Consider the following 21,183-nt stretch of genomic DNA (forward strand, 5'->3'; position numbering starts at 1 on the left):
ATTAAATAAAGTGGTGTGTGTGTGTGTGTGTGTGTGTGTGTGTGTGTGTGTGTGTGTGTGTGTGTGTGAAACTTCTGGAAAATTACTGTACTGATGAGAGACGAAGAAACATATTGTGTGGTCACATCACCAATAAATAAATAAATCTACTGGATGTTTAATGCTTATCTTCCAGATCTACTTTCTGTGATAAATGTCCACACTAAAACTCTTGGCACTAGAAGGCTACTTTATGCCATTTTTCATTTGTTAGAACAATCCATACACAACTATTTAAAGGCAGTTTACAAGACGATGAAATGAAGTTTACACGATGGCCTGTAAATCACTCACTATGCTGATTTCCTAACCCAATAGTTGTCCTTTTGTTGCCCTTTGGTCTTCACCCACATCATCTGTGGGTTTGTGGCTGGCTGTTAGCTTAGTGGTAAGGAGATTTAGCATCCACGTTTACCTAACATTGTGTTAAACGCTTTCTATGATGTTCTGACAGAGTCTGTCACTCCATTCCCCTAGTTTGGGCTGGTTAGTTTTTGCCAACTTGACACCAACTTTTCACCAGTGAAGAAGGGACCTCAGTTGAGAAACTAGTCCCGGCAGATTTCTCTGTGTGCAAGCCTTTGAGAGCATTTACTTTGATTAATGATTGCTGGGTAACAGTTGGGCAGAGATGCCCCTCTATCAATGATCCTGGATTGTGTTAGGAAGAAGGCAGAGCAAGTCCTCAGAGCAAGCCAGTAAGCAGCACCCTGCCATAGCCTCTGATTTAGTCCCTACCTCCAGGTTCCGGCCCTGACTTGCATCTGTGATAGACTGTGACATATAATTATCAGATGAAATAAATCCTTCCCACACAAGTTGGTTTTGGCCAGTGTTTTATCACAGAAATTAAAAGCAGATTAGAACACCTTTTGTGGGGCAGAGTCTCACTAGGTAACCCAGCCTGGCCTTGAACTTCTGATGCTCTTGTCTCATCCTCCCAAGTATTATGATGAGATGACAGGCATCTGTTGTCATGCTGAGCTCTCTGTGTAGTAAGTTAAGATGCCACCGCATTGGTGAATATTTGGGGTGTGTATAAACCTTTTCTGTGGCAGATATTGCACCCTGGCTAAATATTTACTATTTAAGTATAAATGCACTGGCTAAATATGCACCCTTGCGGGTGTTAGTGTGTTAGCTCCATTGCTGGGCAGGTGTTAGTGCACTGTGTCCATTGTTAAATCTGCTCTACTGTAGGGGTTAGTGTACTGTCTATGTTGTTAAGGTTTTACCGTTGTAGGGGTTAGTACACTGTCTCCATTGTTAAGGTTTTACCACCATAGGTAATAGCATACTGTCTCTACTGCTATACCTTTACTGCTGTGTTCATGCACTCTCTCCATTGTTAAATCTTTACCACTGTAAGCATTAGTGCACTGGCTCCATTCTTAAATCTTTTCTAGTGTACATATTAGCACACTGCCTTCACGGCTGAAGCTCTTGGCTGTTGTTGCTGTCACAAGCAATTAGGAATAGGCAACACAATCTCTCCATTTGCAGTGTGACTATTTAATACTTAGTGGTTGCCCGGCATTATCTCAAGGCTCACTTTATTTTATTGGTCTCCTTGAACATTCTTTGTACACAGTCCTTCTATTGCTTACAATATCTTCTTACATATTAATAGACTGCTGCAAATATTTTCCCAATATTTTTATCCCTTAAAGCCTGAATTTTTTTCTTTGATAAAATGCTTTATTAGATATTTTCTTTATTTCCATTTCAAATGTTATCCCCTTTCCTCATCTCCCCTTCAAACCCCCCATCACCTCCCCCTCCCCCTGCTCACTAACACACCCACTCCTGCTTCCCTGTCCTGGCATTCCCCTACACTGGGGCATCAAGCTTTCACAGGCCCAAGAGCCTCTCCTCTGATTGATATCTGACAAGGCCATCCTCTGCTACATATGTGGTTGGAGCCTTGAGTCCCTCCATGTGTTCTCTTTGATTGGTGGTTTAGTGTCTGTGAGCTCTGGGGGTACTGGTTGGTTCATATTGTTGTGCCTTCTATGGGGCTGCAAACCCCTTCAGCTCCTTGGGTACTTTCTCTAGCTCCTTCATTGGGGACCCTGTGCTCAGTCCAATGGATGACTGTGAGCATCCACTTCTGTATTTGTCAGGCACTAGCAGAACCTCTCAGGAGACAACTATATCAGGCTCCTTCCTGTCAGGAAGCTCTTGTTGGCATCCACAATAGTGTCTGGGTTTGGTAACTGTGTATGGGATGGATCCCCAGGTGGAGCAGTCTCTGGATAGGCCAGGAGAATTTAATGCAAAAGAATTTCAATTTTAGATGGTCGATAATGATTTAGAGTCTCTTGTGATGTTGTTAGTTTGTTTCAAATAGAGGAAATGATCATTTATCAACAATTTGAAAAATAATACTTTATATTTTTTCTATTTCTTCTATACAAACTTTCAGTTATTAAACACATCATTTTCTGAGTTTAGAATTGAGGCTCTCTTTTGTATCTCAAATGGCAACTTTAGTGAAAAAAATATTCTTTAGAAATCTCTGTATGAACATGAAAAAAGGAAAAGTTGGTAAACATACATTAAAATATTCCAAAACAGAGGGCTATTATAAGTCAACCATGCAAAGCTATTTCTTATATTGAGATAAGATAAACAGTTTAAATATAATATAATGTAATATAATATAATACGATATAATAAAATATAATATAACTGTTACCTCTCCACCTATCCCTCAGGCCTATGCAACATTGGACTGGTGGGCATCTCAGGCTAGCTCCCTGTCTGGGCCCCAGGGCATTCGTTTAGGGATTGCTCTGCCCCTGGCCTGCTTCAGTAGCGCCGTATGAGGGTCACTAGGCTCATTCCTGCCTGGGGCTGTGATCCCAGGTCAGGTTCTTCTTGTATCCATCTTGCTCTGGGAGCATAGCTCCAGCACCAGATTAGTGGTTGTCTCAGACTAGCTTCCTCTCTGGCACCGGAGTAGTGGTCCTTTCAGTCTAAGGTTTTTTTATTATTTATTTATTTATTTATTTATTTATTTATTTATTTATTTATTTATTTATTTATATTTTCAGGAAATGTTAGGATACTGGTCCTTCGGTTGTTCATAGGTCAGAATACTGAGCCACTGAGCTTAGAAATAGCTTCTCTCCTCTCTGCCACCAACTGATGTACACGTGACACTGCAGCCAGACCAGCAATGCCTAGGGTACCACATTTCATCTGTTTCAATGAGTGTTGTTAGGCTGGAACCCCTGCTGAGAGCTGCCTCCTAAAAAAATCTGCCTTTATCTACTTTTCATCTGGTCTAATCTGGCCTATACCTGTGACACTGAAGAAAACCAAAAGCGTATCACGTTGGTGCCAAAATCTGGGGAGTAGGTTGAGCCCCCAATTCGGTGGGCCAGGCCCCTGGTCACTTGGGGACCACTCCTCCCTCTACCTCCCTCTTCATCTGATATGATCAACTTTTGGCTCAGGGTAAATCATTTCCAAGCCACAGCCTAAGAGGTATCAGTTCTAGGACGCCTGGGATCCTCTGTCAAGCCTTGGCTGTGCCAGGGCAAGCTTGTCCATTCTGGAACAAAGACACGCCTTTGGATTCGGAGAAGCTCTTTACAAGATTTCTCCATCCCGCACTGTTTGACTTCAGGCTATCATGTGAAGCTCTAAGTCATAGTACTCAGGTGTCTGAAAAAGGTTGGGAGATGAGCAGCGAGAGTCGAAACCTGATTCTCAGTGGCTCCTGGGGTGCCTGCTATAAAATTTATCCAAATTGGGACTGTCTCAGACTATAAACCCCAAATGCCTTTGTTCTACGGGCTGGCTTTAGTAAATGGCCACCAGAGAGCGCTCTTGATGTTAACATCCTTCATGATCTTAAAACTTGGCTGCTATGTGGGCAAGTGGTCTGAACTCCCGACTGTCCAGGATTTTAGGGGACTGAAGTCTCATCCCTCTCTCCGTAGATAATATTCTATGGTTCATGTCCTACTGGCAAGGATGGTCATGGCAGCAAATCCCTTTAGCTCCAAGGACTCGGATCCCGAACCTGAGTCCTGTACTTTGGGGCCCTGCTTATCCCTGCCTCTTCTTCACTGAAACACACACACTGTTTCAGCTCCAGTGGCCTCTTCCAACCAGGCTGCTAATCTAACCCTCCTAAGGTATGTACAGTGATATCACTTGTCTGCGAATTTGATTCTAAATTCTAGAGTCCAATTCTTCAGCCCGCACGGCTCTTGCCAGCCTTTCAGTTTGCCTGTGCTCCGGCAACGCTCCAGTAGCCCCACTTCTTCTGATAACCCCCCCACCCCCCTCGCCTATCAGACAAGGCCACTCTCACTCCCATGCAACCCCACACACTCTGCACAGTCCAGCCTGGGCTGGCCAGGAGTCCTCGTTGATCACATACTGGGCAGGCACATCAGCCTCTTCAACACTCCTTAAGCACTGGTCACTCACTCCTGTGTCTACTGCTTCCTTAATCCTATGCCTGGGCGACAGGGACGTTTCCCCCTTAGGCCCATCAAGGGCTACTGTGACCATCCCCACAAACCTTCCCCCATTCCATGGCCATGGATCCCCAAACTGTTCCAGCTGCGGCACTCCGACAGTCCCACCTCTTCCTCACAGACATGGCTCTAAGAAGCCCCTCCTTTCAGCGCAACACGGTGCTCCCCCTCCCCTCCTAAAGCTAAGTTCTCCACTCTTGATAACTGCATAAGCTACAAGACAGTTTATGACCTTGTGATAACAGCTCCCTCTTGGATGGGCTGCAGAAACGCAGAGACGACGGCTGTTGACATGTTAGCCCAGAGTTGTCTACAAGCAGGTGGAGGAGTTTTCTCTGTACAGGTGGGATTCAGGGAAGGAGGGCAAATTAATTTTAAAAACTAGCTAAAATCAAGCAATATTTGTCTATTTGGATATGCTCTAGATAGGTAGACATAGATAGACAGTCCTCATACACTTCAGAGACTTGCTGAAAATACAGCATTGAAGATGTTTAAACTTACCATGATAGACAGAGACACCCAAATCCCAACAGCGAGCTCCCCCAAAACCCCCGCCAAGGTCTCCAAGAAGATATGCACACAACTACAAGACAAAGGACTGCACCTGGATTGTGGTAAAATAACCACTGGAAAAAAAACAGCTCCAATGCTTCGCCTGCTGCCAGAGCCTAGCATTGTTTAAGACAAAGCGGTCTCTTCCATGTTCTTCCTCCAGAGGAAAAGCTTCTTCATCGCCTGGGCCAAATGGCCAAAGACTGCCTCTGCCTGTGGAGCCTTTGACATCACAGGAACCCAGCGGGGGTGGCCATCTAGGTAATAGGCAAATCTTTGTAATTTTAATTGGATTATACTTCCTGCTTACTCAGGTAAAATATATGCTTCTCAGGTCTCTGAGGGGTTTGCAGACCAGATTAGTAAAAGAAGTAACTTTTTACCATTCCTTCATCCAGGAGAACTCACTTTACAATGACGACTCCCAATGATCAACCACCTACGTCTTATGGTAAATGGTTGGATAGGAAAAAGAAAACGCCTGAGGATCTAAAAACAAGTTTGAGGAACTAAGAGAACGTTTCAAGGTCCAGGAAGATGTTTTGAGGTTGGTAGATACAAGTTGTAAAGGTTAGAGGACGTGAAAAACTTAAATGATGACAGGAAAGTGATTTACAGAATAGGAAAGGAGTGAAAAAAATGCTTCGGGTTGTCCCTCTCACTGCTCTGAGATGTCAAAGGTCAGAGCTTTAATATTAAAGATGGTAATACTAACATATATAAAGTTTATCTCTTTTTTGTAAACTTCAAGAGATTCCTATGAGCTTCAATGGCCCTATAGAACCAGAGGGCCCTTGACCTCCTCAGCACTGATAAGGATGACACCTGCATGTATCTGGGGAAAAGTGCAGTTACTATAGCAACGAGTCTGACCTGGTGGAAACGTGGATAGAGTCACTCCACAAATTGTCTGAGGAACTCTACCAACACAACCAGGACACATCTCCATTCCATTCTTTTTGACTCTTTGCATGGCTAGTCCAGCTCATAGTATCCATGGTAATAATCTATTTTTTTTCTCTTAACACCTTGCCTTCTTCTCTTCCTCCAGTAATGGATTCATGAGGATTCTCGAGTAACGGTCACCCCAATGTGTCTGCACCCACACCTCCACTGAGCACGAACCTCACGGACTCCCGACTCTCCCACTCCATGCCTCTTTATTAGGAAGCAACAGGATCCGCATCTGTGTCCTGCTACCCAAAAAGGTCGGGATTTTAGGCTGGAACCTCTGTTCATCCCCTGTACAAGTTGGGAAACCCCATCTGCTCTCCTTCCCCGAACCTGTCAACCTTGAGAAAGCTCTCCTGACAGCTTGGAGAAAACTCTGGACTAACGTGTCCTCATCTTGTTTCTGGCAGCCCACTCAAAAGTGCCCACCAGGGGCTCAGGTTTTGACCATGTATGAACACAATCACAGCTCCTAGCTGACACGTCATCGCTCCTGGCCTAGACCCATTGATTGCTTTGCTTTAGCCTGGGTGTGTAACTTCACTGACCTCCACCTGTGAGGGTAGTGAACTCACCTGAGAGCTGCCTCCTAATAAACCCGCCGCCTTTATCTACTTTTAATCTGGCCTCTATCTGCATCACTGAGGGAGACAAAAGGCCTATCAACTGTTACTTATAAAGGCTTTCCCTTTGAGCTTTACTTGTGTGATACCGATTCTTTTATACAATCTAATTTTTAAGTGTTTTATTATCTTTCTATCTAAAACCTTTGCAAACAGTCTAAACTTTGCAATTCGATGATCCCTGTCTTTGAACTAATGAATTTAATCTACCTAATCCGCGGCAATTATTGGTATTACTTGCTTGTCTCATCTTCTTCGGTACTAATGATTTCCCCTTGTATTCTATTTTTTCCTCTGGACAGACTACTTGTCTTGAAGATTACCCTTTAACATTCTGTGGTATTATAAAGTAGATAAAATCAAATGAAAGTGTAGCTGTGTTATGCCTCTCATAGCAATCACTGTGAGTGTGAGAAATTACGTATGAATTAACTGCCTGAGCTTATTTTTAAAGGATGGATTTCATTTGAATAACCAAATAAGTAAAGATTAACATTAGGAAGCAAGGTTAGAGAAATGTAATATGGAGGGTATTTGCACAATGGAAGCAATAACTGAACTGGAGGACAAGAAAGATGTTAGGATGTGGTTAATACAAGAGAAAGACTTCTTGTCTAGAAGAGAATGGAAAGAGAAAAAGACTTATCCCTTAAAAACAGTGGAAATAAGATGGAAGGGGGATAATAAAGTCTGGGCTGGCAAGTGATTATTACAAAAAATATAAGAAATAGAACAGACATACGTTGTAGGAACCTGTACCAAAGGCTGTAGACACAGCTTGAAACGCAGCCATAGACTCTTCAATAGTGTCAACAACAGCCAGTACAAGACTCTTAGATCTGGCCATCATTTCAATATGGTAGAAATAGGTCTGAGAAGAATCCCTCAGAGAAGAGTGTAGACAAGGGTGTCACCCTCAACCACCAAAATCCTCTTTTCACAGGATGGTGTCACTTATCAATAGGAATGATATCCAAGCTGCGGCCACTGCCACGTGCCCGTAACTTCAAATGCCTGTCTGTGGACTTCTGTGGAATGACCCACCTTCTTGGAAATATTTATTTAATGCCTTAGAAAATACTCAACTGCCCAGCAGTGTGGTTTTCATTAAGTGTAAGAGCAAAGGCCATCTTAGAAATGTTCTGGAAAATATCCATAATGCTAGGAGAAAGGAATAGGAGAAAAAAAAAAAACCCAAACTTTTTTTTTTTTGAGCAAAACAGAAAGAAAAAAGTCCTTTATTTAAATCTAAATTTCTGTAAGATAATTTTATTTCATTTTGTTGTTGTTGTTGTTTAATTTTTATTTATTTATTTATTTAGATATTTTCTTTATTTACATTTCAAATATTATCCACTTTCCTGGTTTCTCCTCCTAAGACCCCCTATCCTCTCCTCCTCCCCTTGCTCCCCAACCCACCCACTCCGGCTTCCTGGCCCTGGCATTCCCCCACACTGGGGCATAGAACCTTCACAGGACCAAGGACCTCTCCTCTCATTGATGACTGACAAGGCCATCCTCTGCTAAATATGCAGCTGTAGCCATGGGGCCCTCCATGTGTACTCTTTGGGAAAAAAAAGAAAAACTCACTTTATGAGAACAGAGATGACTTGCCCTTATTCACATGCGGACAGAGGAAATGGCCTTTCACGGTGATAAGAGACAGGCAGGCACTTGTTCGTGGCCTCTTCTGTTAAAACCAAATTTATGAGCAGAAAGACATAATGACTGAAAATTTACAAGAATTATGAGACAAGAATTGAGTGGTGCGTTCTACAGCTTTTATGCTTTCTCTCTATAATAAATCTATACTGCCCAATTGCTACCCTTGTCCCTGGGAACTGAGTAATGCTGCTATGATACCTCCCCTGCATTAGCAAGCTGAACAGAGCAACTTAATGTGGCTCTGCTGTCAGCAGGGGTCAAAACAGCAAATGCACAGTTTTATTCCATAAAAAGTTTCCCCAATCCAGTCTAATGCCTTTCAAAAGGAAAATGTGCCATGAAGGCCAAAATTCATGTCCCTTCAGGCACCCCAGGCTGCATTCAGAGATTTGCCAACTTCATATAGAAGGTCACAGTACAAAGAAAGTTGACAGTTTCTGAGATGCTCAACTGGCACACTCTTCTCTGTTAAAGCCATTGCGATTTTCAAAGCCTGCTATGAGGATACAGAAAGCAGAGATAGACAGAACGAGCAGTAAATTAGCTAGATAACCAAGACCCAAGACATCTTTCAGGCATGTGAAGTCTTAGTAGGCAAATACATTTTTTTTTATCTTGAATCATAAATCAAAATGCTCACTTGAGTTTAGTGTGATGACATACGCAAACATTAACAAGCTGTAATTTATTACATTCCTGAACTCTGTTTTGGAATACAGTTTGTGGGATACATTCAGACAGTATAAAATCATTTAGTTAAGGGCATTGATGTTGAACTAATAACCTGTGATTTTAATTTTTGTAGTATGTTCTTACATTTTTTTAAAAAATATGTTATTTTTTATTTGATATTTTGACTGGGCAGATTGTTTTTTTCTTTCCCAGTGCACAGCTCTCCTATATGTGCAGAAGAACTTGAACCCATTTCATGGCTACTACCCAGTTCAAGGGAATAAAGAATATACATTGCACTGTTCAATTACTGGTATACAGGAAATATCCAGGAAGCAGGATAGTGCAGTGTTTAGGACTTTGGGCTCCTGATTAGGGCATCCTGAGTTCACATTTTAGTTCTCCTACAGACTAGCTATGCCATCCTGTTTCCTCAGATAAATAGAATCTAGTAAAAAAAAATAAGGAAAAAATTTTTGAGACAAAAATCATATCTATAGAGTTAACATTTAAGATTTTAAAATTTGTGGGGGGTGGGAACAGATTCAGAGAATTTGTGGCCTTTTATTTATCTGCTTGCTTTAAAAAAAAAAAACGTAACTTTACATCCTGATCATTGTCCCCCCTCCCACTTTCCCCTCCTATAGCCCCTTCCCCAACCCTCCCCCTCTTTCCTGTGAGAGAGTAGAGGCTCCCTCCTGGATATCCCCACCCTGGCATATCAAGTATCTGCAAGGCTAGGTGCTTCTTCTCCCACTGAGACCAGACAAGACAGGTTAGTTAGGGGGAACAGATTCCACAGACAGGCAACAGCTTTAATGATAACCCCTGCTCTAGTTATTTGGGACCCACATGAAAACCAAGCTACACATCTGCTACCTATGTTCATGGGGCCTAGGTTCAGCCCATGTATGCTCTTTGGTTAGTGGTTCAGTCTCTGAGATCTCCAAAAGGTCCAGGTTAGTTGTCTGTTGGTCTTCCTATAGAGTTCCTATACCTTCAGGGTCCTCAATCCTCCCCACAACTCTTCCATAAAAGAGTTCCCAAGCTCCATTCAATGTTTGACTGAGAGTCTCTGTATCTGTCTGAGTCAGCTGCTAGGTAGAGCCTCTCAGAGGACAGTCATGCTAGGCGCCTGTCTGTTAGCATAGCTGAGCATCATTAATAGTGTTAGGGATGATATGTACTCACTAATAAGTGGATGTTAGCCAAAATCAGAATACAAAGGAAACAATCCACAGAACTCAGGAAGGTTAACAAGCTGAAGGGCCTAAGTGAAGCTGCCTCAATCTCACTTGGGAGGGAGACGAAAGCAACAATGGGGATGCAGAGGGAGGAAGGGACCTGGGTGGGAGAGGGGACAGGGAGGGAAAAGGGGAGCATGGTCAGGTATTGGAGGGAGAACAGGAGAGAAACCCTGAGGGCCAGCAGAATGAATGGAAACAGGCAACCTCAGGAGGTAGGAGGTAGGGAGACCCTCTAGAATCTCCCAGAGACCTGGGAGATGAAAGACTCTCAGGACTTAAAGGGAGGGACCTTAGATGAAATGCCCAACAGTGGGGAGAGGGAACTTATAGAGTCCACCTCTAGTAGAAAGACAGGGCATCAAGTGGAGGCATGGGGTTTCCATCCCACAAATCAAAAACTCTGATACAGAATTCTTCCTGTCTAAAAGAACTGCTGGGACAAAAATGGAGAAGAGACTGAGGAAAAGGAGGTCCAGTGACCAGTCTAACTGGGGATCCATCTCACGGGGAGGTTCCAAGGCCTGACACTATAACTGATGCTATGGTGTGCCTACAGATAAGAGCCTAGCATGGCTGTCATCTGAGAGGCTCTACCAGCAGCTGACTGAGAGACGCAGATACTTATACCTAACCATTGGACTGAAGTCAGGTACCCCTGTGGTTGAATTAGGGAAAAGCTGGAAGAAGCTGAGGAGGAGGGTAACTCCATAGGAAGATCAGCAGTCTCAACTAACCTGGAACCCCGAGATCTATGAGACACTGAGTAACACCAGGCAGCATACACTAGCAGATATGAGGACCCCGACACATATACAGCAGAGACTGCCTGGTTTGGCCTCTGTCAGAGAAGATGCACTTAACCCTTGAGAGTCTCGAGGCTCCTTAGAATGAAATATACACTGTTATTTGAGGGAATACAACTTTTAGGAATCTTCCCATTTCTTTTATCATCACATATAGCCATTCCAAGAGTCTGGGAATGAGTGTCAAGTTCCTCAAACCACTCACTGTGTGTGTGTGTGTGTGTGTGTGTGTGTGTGTTTAATCATTATTTCCAAATGACAAAGGCTCATACAAAATGATAAGAAAAAAAAAAAGAAGTATGAATCATAGACATAACCAAGTCTGATGATGAAGTAAAGAAATATAAATGTCAACTATGGGACAATATGACAGCTCATCAAAAATAAAATTAATTGAAAGTCTAGGAATGATATCTAAATTTCCTGGTGTCACAATGAAAAAGAAGTTAAAATTTATAATGTTGAACCAAATAGGCACTTCACTGATAGAAAAATCACTAGACAGAAGTTTAATTTTGAAAAGAGTTTGGTTAAGTGTGTAGAAAGCCTTACAGTATCCATTACTTTTAAACTAGTAACAACCAGGCATTTATATTCAACATTTCGGCACAGATTGTCCCCACCACATTTTATTAAATGCCCAAAACATTTGTAATGCCTGCATCGGGCCCAGATGCAGAAGTATCACCACTTGCCAATCAATGCTACTATATGTCCTCTGCTGGTAATTAGAGAAATATATATTCTCATAATTATAATTAGAAATCCAATGAACAATTTCCTACATGAACCACTGACACCCAACTTTATTTCAGATATTGAAATCTCAATGCCTCTCTTTCTAGTCTATCTGCAAAGGTTATGCATATTTTTCTTAAAATTTAGGACACCCTGAATCCTCTACTTCTTTCTCAATATAATAATCATTTAAAATACTTTGTTAAAATGTACCAAGAAGCGCTCAAGTGAGAGTGTGGACTACAGAAGCTAACAGCTTCTGGGACAGGCAGGAGTCACAGAGCTTCTAAGGCAGGCCCCTTTTCAGGCTCCAGACCCCGGGCACCTTCCCTGCCAGAGGAGATGTGTTCTCCTGGCCCAGGAGGCTATTGCCAGAGCATCAGCAGGAGCCATCTTCGCTCCCAGATCCCACCAAGACTAGTCTGCACAGGTGAGAGTGTGGACTACAGAAGCTAACGGCTTCTGGGACAGGCAGGGGCCACAGAGCTTCTGTGGCAGACCCTGTTTTGGGATCCAGACATCCGGGCACCTTCCCTGCCAGAGGAGAGGTGTCCACCCTGCTCGGGAGGGCTTTCATGGAGCATCTGCGGGAGCCATCTTCATTCCCGGATCCTGCCAAGACTAGTCTGCACAGGTGAGAGTGTGGACTACAGAAGCTAACAGCTTCTGGGACAGGCCCTGTTTCAGGCTTTCATCTTCTGTCAGGATGCAAGTCCGAACAACAGAGATCTGAGCACCTTCTCTGCAAGAGAAGTGCTTGCCTGCAGAGAGTGCTCTAACCACTGAAACTCAGGAGAGAGCTAGTCTCCCAGGTCTGCTGGTAGAGGCTAACAGAATCACGAAAGGAACAAGCTCTAACCAGAGACAACTATAACAAACAACTGACTCCAGAGATTACCAGATGGTAAAAGGCAGACATAAGAATCTTACTAACAGAAACCAAGACCACTCACCATCATCAGAACCCAGCACTCCCACCTCAGCCAGTCCTGGGTACCCCAAAGCACCTGAAAAGCTAGACCTGGATTTAAAAGCATATCTCTAGGTGATGGTAGAGGACATCAAGAAGGACTTTAATAACTCACTTAAAGAAATACAGGAGAACACTGCTAAACAGTTGCAAGTCCTTAAAGAAAAACAGGGAAACACAACCAAACAGGTAATAGAAATGAACAAAACCATACTAGACCTAAAAAGGGAAGTAGACACAATAAAGAAAACCCAAAGTGAGGCAACTCTTGAGATAGAAACCCTAGGAAAGAAATCTGGAACCTTAGATGCGAGCATCAGCAACAGAATACAAGAGATGGAAGAGAGAATCTCAGGTGCAGAAGATTCCATAAAGAACATTGGCACAACAATCAAAGAAAAGGAAAAATGCAAAAAGATCCTCACTCAAAACATCCAGGAAATCCAGGACACAATGAGAAGACCAAACCTACGAATAATAGGAGTAGATGAGAGTAAAGATTTTCAACTTAAAGGGCCAGCAAATATCTTCAACAAAATTATAGAAGAAAACTTCCCAAACCTAAAGAAAGAGATGCCCATGAACATATAAGAAGCCTACAGAACTCCAAATAGACAGAACCAGAAAAGAAATTCCTCCAGACAGATAATAATCAGAACAACAAATGCACTAAATAAAGATAGAATATTAAAAGCAGTAAGGAAAAAAGGTCAAGTAACATATAAAGGCAGGCCTATCAGAATTACACCCGATTTTTCACCAGAGACTATGAAAGCCAGAATATCCTGGACAGATGTTATACAGACACTAAGAGAACACAAATGCCAGCCCAGGCTACTATACCCAGCCAAACTCTCAATTACCATAGATGGAGAAACCAAAGTATTCCACAACAAAAGCAAATTCACACATTATATTTCCACGAATCCAGCCCTTCAAAGGATAATAACAGAAAAAAAAATACAAGGACGGAAACCACGTCCTAGAAAAAGCAAGAAAGTAATCCTTCAACAAACCTAAAAGAAGACAGTCACAAGAACAGAATGCCAACTCTAACAACAAAAATAATAGGAAGCAACAATTACTTTTCCTTAATATCTCTTAATATCAATGGACTCAACTCCCCAATTAAAAGACATAGACTAACAGACTGGCTACACAAACAAGACCCAACATTCTGCTGCTTACAGGAAACCCATCTCATGGAAAAAGACAAACACTACCTCAGAATGAAAAGCTGGAAAACAATTTTCCAAGGGAATGGTCTGAAGAAACAAGCTGGAGTAGCCATTCTAATACCTAATAAAATCGACTTCCAACCCAAAGTCATCAAAAAAGACAAGGAGGGGCACTTCATACTCATCAAAGGTAAAATCTTCCAAGAGGAACTCTCAATTCTGAATATCTATGCTCCAAATACAAGGGCAGCCACATTCATTAAAGAAACTTTAGTAAAGCTCAAAGCACACATTGTACCTCACACAATAATAGTGGGAGATTTCAACACACCACTTTTATCAATGAACAGATCATGGAAACAGAAACTAAACAGGCACAGTGAAACTAACAGAAGTTATGAAACAAATGGATCTAACAGATATCTCCAGAACATTTTATCCTAAAATAAAGGGATAAACATTCTTCTTAGCACCTCATGGTACCTTCTCCAAAATTGACCACATAATTGGACACAAAACAAGCCTCAACAGATATAAAAATATTGGAATTGTCCCATGCATCCTATCAGATCACCATGAACTAAGGCTGATCTTCAATAACAAAATAAATAATAGAAAGCCAAAATTCACGTGGAAACTGAACAACACTCTTCTCAATGATACCTTGGTCAAGGAAGGAATAAAGAAAGAAATTAAGGACTTTTTAGAGTTTAATGAAAATGAAGCCACAACATACCCAAACTTATGGGACACAATGAAAACATTTCTAAGAAGAAAACTCATAGCTTTGAGTGCCTCCAAAAAGAAACTAGAGAGAGCACATACTAGCTGCTTGACAATACACCTAAAAGCTCTAGAACAAAAGGAAGCAAATTCACCCAAGAGGATAGACTACAGGCAATAATGAAACTCAGGGGCGAAATCAACCAAGTGGAAGCAAGAACTATTGAAAGAATCAACCAAACGAGGAGCTGGTTCTTTGAGAAAATCAACAAGATAGATAAACCCTTAGCCAGACTCACCAGAGGGCACAGGAACAGCATCCTAATTAACAAAATCAGAAATGAAAAGGGAGACACAACAACAGATCCTGAAGAAATCCAAAAAACCATCAGATCCTTCTACAAAAGGCTATACTCAACAAAATTGGAAAACCTGGATGAAATGGACCAATTTCTAGACAGATACCAGGTACCAAAGTTAAATCAGGAACAGGTTAATGATCTAAACAGTCATATATCCTCTACAGAAATAGAAGCAGTCATTAATAGTCTCCCAACCAAAAAAAAGCCCAGGACCAGATTGGTTTAGTGCAGAGTTCTATAGGAACTTCAAAGAAGATCTAATTCCAGTTCTTCACAAACTATTACACAAAATAGAAGCAGAAGGTACTCTACCCAACTCATTCTATGAATCCACAATTACTCTGATACCTAAACCACAGAAAGACCCAACAAAGATAGAGGACTTCAGACCAATTTCCCTCATGAATATGATGCAAAAATACTCAATAAAATTCTCGCTAACCGAATCCAAGAACACATCAAAACAACCATCCATCCTGACCAAGTAAATTTCATTCCAGGGATGCAGGGATGGTTTAACATAAGGAAATCCATCAACGTAATCCATTATATAAACAAACTCAAAGACAAAAACCACATGATCATTTTCTTAGATGCAGAGAAAGCATTTGACAAAATCCAACACCCATTCATGATAAATGTCTTGGAAAGATCAGGAAGTCAAGGCCCATACCTAAACATGATAAAAGCAATCTACAGCAAACCAGTAGCCAAAATCAAAGTAAATGGTGAGAAGCTGGAAGCAATCCCACTAAAATCAGGGACTAGACAAGGCTGCCCATTTTCTCCCTACCTATTCAACATTTTACTTGAAGTCCTAGCCAGAGCAATTCGACAACAAAAGGAGATCAACGGGATACAAACTGGAAAGGAAGAAGTCATAATATCAGTTTTTGCAGATGATATGATAGTATATATAAGTGACCCTAAAAATTCCACCAGAGAACTCCTAAATCTGATAAACAGCTTCAACGAAGTAGCTGGATATAAAATTAACTCAATCAAGTCAATGGTCTTTCTCTACACAAAGGATAAACAGGCTGAGAAAGAAATTAAGGAAACAACACCCTTCTCAATAGTCACAAATAATATAAAATACCTTGTCATCTCTCTAAGGAAGGAAGAGAAAGACCTGTATGATAAGAACTTCAAGTCTCTGAAAAAGAAATTAAAGAAGATCTCAGAAAATGGAAAGATCTCCCATGCTCATGGATTGGCAGGACCGATATAGTAAAAATGGCGATCTTGCCAAAAGCAGTCTACAGATTAAATGTAATCCCCACCAAAATTCCAACTCAATTCTTCAACGAATTAGAAAGGGTAATCTGCAAATTCATCTGGAATAACAAAAAATCTAGGATAGCAAAAACTCTTCTCAAGGATAAAAGAACCTCTGGTGGAATCACCATGCCTGACCTAAAGCTTTACTACAGAGCATTTGTGATAAAAACTGCATGGTACTGGTATAGTGACAGACAAGTAGACCAATGGAATAGAATTGAAGACCCAGAAATGAACCCACACACCTATGGTCACTTGATCTTTGATAAGAGAGCTAAAACCATCCAGTGGAAAAAGGACAGCATTTTCAACAAGTGGTGCTGGCACAACTGGCGGTTATCATGTAGAAGAATGAGAATTGTTTCCTTCCTATCTCCTTGTACTAAGGTCAAATCTAAGTGGATTAAGGAACTCCACATAAAACCAGAGACATTGAAACTTATAGAGGAGAAAGTGGGGAAGAGCCTCGAAGATAAGGGCACAGGGGAAAAAATTCCTGAATAGAACAGTAATGGCTTGTGGTGTAAGTTCGAGAATTGACAAATGGGACCTCATAAAATTGCAAAGCTTCTGTAAGGCAAAAGACACCATCAATAAGACAAAAATGCCACCAACAGATTGGGAAAGGATCTTTACCTATCCTAAATCAGATAGGGGACTAATATCCAATATACATAAAGAACTCAAAAGGTGGACTCTAGAAAATCAAATAACCCCATTAAAAATGGGGCTCGGAGCTAAACAAAGAATTCTCACCTGAGGAAAACTGAATAGCTGAGAAGCACCTGAAAAAATGTTCAGCATCCTTAATCATCAGGGAAATGCAGATCAAAACAACCCTGAGATTACACGTCACACCAGTCAGAATGGCTAAGTTCAAACATTCAGGGGACAGTAGATGCTGGCGAGGATTTGGAGAAAGAGGAACACTCCTCCATTGTTGGTGGGATTGCAAGCTTGTACAACCACTCTGGAAATCAGTCTGGCGGTTCCTCAAAAAATTGGACATAGTACAACTGGAGGATCCTGCAATACCTCTCCTGGGCTTACATCCAGAAGATGTCCCAACCGGTAAGAAGGACATATGCTCAACTATGTTCAAAGCAGCCTTATTTATAACAGCCAGAAGCTGGAAAGAACCCAGATGCCCCTTAACAGAGGAATGGATACAGAAAAGGTGGTACATTTACACCATAGAATACTACCCAGCTATTAAAAAGAATGAATTTATGAAATTCCTAGGCATATGGTTGGACCTGGAGGGCATCATCCTGGGTGAGGTAACCCAATCACAAAAGAACTCACATGATATGTACTCACTGATAAGTGGATATTAGCCCAGAAACTTAGAATACCTAAGATATAAGATACAATTTCTGAAACACATAAAACTCAAGAAGAATGAAGACCAAAGTGTGGATACTTTGCCCCTTCTTAGAATTGGGAACAATACACCCATGGAAGAAGTTACAGAGACAAAGTTTGGACCTGAGACGAAAGGATGGACCATCTGCAGACTGCCTTACCCAGGGATCCATCCCATAATCAGTCCCCAAATACTGACACCATTGCATACATTAGCAAGATTTTGCTGAAAGGACCCTGATATAGCTGTCTCTTGTGAGACTATGCAGGGGCCTAGCAAACACAGAAGTGGATGCTCACAGTCAGCTATTGGATGGATCACAGTGCCCCCAGTGGAGGAGCTAGAGAAAGTACCAAAGGAGCTGGTGGGATTTGCAACCCTATAGGTGGAACAACAATATGAACTAACCAGTACCCCCCAGAGCTGGTGTCTCTAGATGCATATGTATCAAAAGATGGCCTAGTTGGCTATCAGTGGATAGAAAGGCCCATTGGTTGTGCAAACTTTATATGACTCAGTACAGGGGATTGCCAGGGCCAAGAATTGGGAGTGGGTGGGTGGGGTAATGGGTGGGGGAGGTTGTGGGTGACTTTTGGGATAGCATTGGAAATTAAAATGAAATAAATACCTAATAAAAAAAAGGAAAAAAAGTCCCATAAATGGAAGGAAAGCCACTTCTAACATTAACTATGCCTACATAGAGAGCAAGGAAATTCATGCAATGATCTTTAATAATTCTCCAAAAGATATTACATTTGGTTTGGCAAATGACTCATCAACACTTGTGCATTTGCAGATAAAGCTATTTTTGCTACAACGGAAAACCATAGCATCACGATAAGAAATCAGTTAGAAAGTAAAAGGGGAGGTACTTTTCAAGATTTAGACCACTAAAAGTTATACATACCAATTAGTCAGTACTTAAAATAAAATCTTCAAAGTATAATGTTGTACAGGATTAGGGAAAGATATTAAAACTACTCTAGGCATATGTTCATAACTTAATCTAAAAATAAAGACCAATTATTTAAAATTAAAAAAATGCCAAGAAGTCTTAAAATATAAATAAGATACCTATGTAGAAACTCATTTAATACATGATTTTAATAACTTTTTAGTCATTTACTAATTTCATGCATCATAATGATCTTAAATTATTTTCCATTTTCGATGGCACTAATTATTACTTGCTCTTTTCTTACTAAGCTCTTTATTTCATTCTACTATTTTACTTTGAAAACTTTCAAATATACATAGAAGTAAGTGAGAATACATTCATTACTAAGACTTGGTAACAGTTAGATATCAAGTGATTTGACTAGAATTGATCACAATGATCACTTGCTTTGTCTTGTTAAGTTTCATTAACAAGAAAAAACCTCTGACTACTCTAAATAGTTCATCACTTCTACCAGTTGTTGGGGGATGTTTTTGTGCACAGTGTATTTGAATGCTGCTTTCTGTACCTGGAGATCTGCTTGTAGTTTGATCTGCTTGTAGTTGGTATTGCCATTATTATAAAACATTTCCTGACTCAGTATTTTGTAGAACATTGTTCTCCATCATCTTCTGATTGGTCAATAAAGAGGATAAGGTAGGACTTCTGGGCCCAGAGAGCTAGAGAGAGGGTCTGATGTGGGCCATAGGAAGTCTCCATGAGGGCACAAATGAAGAAGAAAGTGCCAGAGTGAGACTAAGATGGCAGGTCACCCCATGTGGCTTTGAAATGGCTGGGAAGTAGTCCAGACCAGCAGAGTAGGCTTAGAATAGGTCAGGATCTGCCCCACTTAGTAGCAGAAGCTCCTTAATAAATCTGCCAAGTCTCTGTGTCATTGTTTCAGAGCAAGGGCAAGTGTAGAAAAGTCCTGTAGTTGTACAATTAATTTTCCCTGAGTAGATTCTTCTCCGTGGTTCCATGAGACACACCTGCTAAGCAGAACAATACTCTCACTGGGAATTTTCTTCTTAAATATCTGCTTCTTTCATCACAAGCGAAATCAAGAACAAAAGGTGAAGGAGTTCAGTTGAAAATGGCAATGACATGTAACTAACCCCCCAACCACCAAACAAAACCATAAGGGGCTGTGAGGAGGGGGCTCACAAAAAAGGGGCTTGGAGCAGTCTAGTTATCTAGGCCTGGTGAACTGTTGCAGAATATTCGATCAGGCTGTGAACCCTAAGATTATGTTACTGGAAAAAAAATCTGTTTCTAGTTGTGGTGTGGCTCAGTCCTTAGCACACACTTTTAATTCCTTTGACTGGAATAAAGACAAACCCTTAGTAAACACCTTTAATAGCAAACAATGAAGGTAAAGTTAGTTTGTAAATGGAAACACTCATGTTTGAAAGAAATGTCTAATAGAGTGGCAGGCAGAGTGATGAATCAGAAACTGATTTGACAGCAGAGGATGTGCCCAACTCTCATGAGAAGTGAGAGGAGAAATGGAAGTTACTTAAGGGACACCAAGGAGAGAGGAGGCAGTTTTACTGGGAGAGTTTTACAGAGACAGGGTGAAGAAAGAGCAAGCTAGACACAGGTGAGACAGAATGAACCAGAGAATAAGAAAGAGCCAGAAGATTAGAATAGATTGCCAAAGTTAGTAGGAGGCAAAAACAGAGCAAAAAGTCAGAGGCCAAGAAAGACGCCAGTCTGAATTAGGAAGCTTGAAGAGGTGTTTGATCCAGAACAGCTGAGTTGAACCAGATGGCCAGAGCTCAGAAAGAACTAGAAAGGGTGATCTTCTTCAGGAGTAAGTATCAGAGGATGAGAATATTTTAGGCCTCGGTTAGATTATGTAGAGGATAGCAGCTTCCAGGCCTAGGCCTAATTTAGCAGATTGAAATAGTAGTCTACAAGATGACAACTTCTAAAAGAGAATAAAAAAATACTTTTACAGTGCTCATTCATTACGTTGGCTATAGATTTAAGGGTCAGAAAATGATGGAGCTGCCATGATGTCTATGAAGGAAGATTTTTTTTTCTTTTATTCCCCTCCCCCTCTGTGTGTATGTGTTGTGCATGTGTGTTAGTGTTGTTCTTTTATAGTGGTGAGCACATTTAGGGGGGGCACTTACATTGATATGTGTGCATGTGAAGACCTGAAGACCTGAAGTTGATGTCAGGAATCACTTTTCATTGCTCATTTAGCTTAGTGATGGAGACAGTGTCTCTCAGTCAAATACAGAGCTCCCCAGTATGGCTGCTTTTGCTACCCAGCTTTCTCTGGATAGTTCTGGCTCAGCCTGCCAAGGCTAGAATTATAGAAAAGCCACCCCACCCACCTGACATTTACGTGGGTTTCTGGGGATCTGAACTCTGGTTCTCAGGCTTGTGCAGTAAGCACTTTAACTTCTGAGCCATCTCTCCAGTCCCGGGAAGAATATTTTATGAGCTCCTTTTGCACATTTTAAGCTACCAGAATTCTTTTTAAATTCTGTACCAGTCCAGCCTTATTGCCTGGAGAGCAAAATACTTCACTTAAACAAGAGGTTGGGGGTGGCTCTCAAAACACCT

The 21,183-nt window shown here is 41.4% G+C and overlaps 1 non-coding gene across 1 annotated transcript; it reads right to left on the reverse strand.

Annotated features, from left to right (window-relative positions):
* Window positions 1–3,097: 3,097 nt before the first annotated feature.
* Window positions 3,098–3,234, reverse strand: Gm22762. The gene has a single exon (XR_003949944.1). It is a non-coding gene; the product is annotated as a small nucleolar RNA SNORA17 (small nucleolar RNA).
* Between the last annotated feature and the right edge of the window lie 17,949 nt (window positions 3,235–21,183).

This window comes from Mus musculus, chromosome 11, assembly GCF_000001635.26.
Source record: "Mus musculus strain C57BL/6J chromosome 11, GRCm38.p6 C57BL/6J".
Taxonomy (NCBI): Eukaryota; Metazoa; Chordata; class Mammalia; order Rodentia; family Muridae; genus Mus; species Mus musculus.